The sequence below is a fragment of the Rhagoletis zephyria genome, unplaced genomic scaffold (assembly GCF_001687245.7).
Source record: "Rhagoletis zephyria isolate East Lansing unplaced genomic scaffold, Rhagoletis_zephyria_1.1 Rzeph_scaffold_66987, whole genome shotgun sequence".
Lineage (NCBI taxonomy): Eukaryota > Metazoa > Arthropoda > Insecta > Diptera > Tephritidae > Rhagoletis > Rhagoletis zephyria.
In genome coordinates, this window is record NW_016224038.1 from 1 (window position 1) to 1,410 (window position 1,410).

The 1,410-nt window shown below is 32.8% G+C and overlaps 1 long non-coding RNA gene across 1 annotated transcript; it reads left to right on the forward strand.

Annotated features, from left to right (window-relative positions):
- The first annotated feature begins 394 nt into the window (after positions 1-394).
- Positions 395-931, forward strand: LOC108356885 (uncharacterized). The gene is made up of 3 exons (XR_001846624.1): positions 395-658; positions 740-789; positions 845-931. It is a non-coding gene; the product is annotated as an uncharacterized LOC108356885 (long non-coding RNA).
- The last annotated feature ends 479 nt before the right edge of the window (positions 932-1,410 follow it).

Consider the following 1,410-nt stretch of genomic DNA (forward strand, 5'->3'; position numbering starts at 1 on the left):
TCTTCATTTTTTACTTGCGCCAAATCATTTTGGCATGGTTGAAATGAGCCTAAAAAGTTCTATTGATCTGTATTTTTCGTTATTGCATAGCTGAACGGTCGGTATTCGGTATTCGGTAGATTTGTTCCGGAAATGACGAATTACTTAAATCAAAAATGCATATTTTTATGTATTGTTGAGTATTTCCATTAAAACACCAAATATATTGCAAATTCGCATTTTACTTCTAATTGTATACTTTGCGTACTTTTTGTAGTACCATTCTACTACCGTTTTCGCAAAATGCGATCACATTCTTCCCCTTTCTCTTACTTCCAAAATACAAATCTTGATAAAGGAGTGTCAAATTTTAGCTGTCACAAATTATACAACCTTGTATTATTGAATCATGATCATGGTGAAATAATAATAAGGTGTTGTCACTTAGGGGGTGGTTGTTGTAGTTTTGGCAATTTCGGCATACCAGCGTTACAGTAATGCCTACTCTATTTATTCCAATTTCCTTTCTGGGCAAAATAGAACAAAAAATGTAGCAGACAACAATCTTGTGAAAAAAGTAAGCGTAGGTATCACTATTTCTTTGAGTCTCCTTTTCTCTGACTTTTCGTTTCAAATTTATTGGAAAATCTGAGCGATAGTTTGCAATAATTGTGATTTTGTAAGTAAATTTTTGCTAAAATATATACATATATATGTGCATATTGATGAAATTTAATTGTTTATATATTTCTTCAAATAGGTTGAGCTATTATCCCGCAAAAAGCAGCGATTTATTCAAGATAATTCCAGGTAAGTTTCGCAAACTAAATGCATTCACCAAACTAATGTATTTTTCTCACAAAAGGTTTTTAGAACAGCACCTTTTAAGTTTTAGAGCTGGCTACAGTTGTTTATTGGGGCAGTGTCTCATCAGCGGCGCTACCAACAGCGGTATTATAAGCAAGTTCCAGGTAGGAAATTGTTAAATCCAACATATCTATATCATCAGAATCTAACCAGTCTTTATGTTTGTGTTTTAATAAGCAAGTTCCAGGTAGGAAATTATGAAATCCAAAACATTTATATTATCAGACCCTAACTAGTCTTTATGTTTGTGTTTCTTCCAACAGATTTTTGGAGTAGTGCACACCAGCAGCATCATCACCTTCTACAACTAGGGATTTTTCAATTGCGTTTCAGGTAAGAATTTAGCAATTGCCAATGAATCAAATTGGTAACTGATTTTTTTATTTGTTTTTGGCTTACACCCNAACATATCTATATCATCAGAATCTAACCAGTCTTTATGTTTGTGTTTTAATAAGCAAGTTCCAGGTAGGAAATTATGAAATCCAAAACATTTATATTATCAGACCCTAACTAGTCTTTATGTTTGTGTTTCTTCCAACAGATTTTTGGAGTAGTGCACAC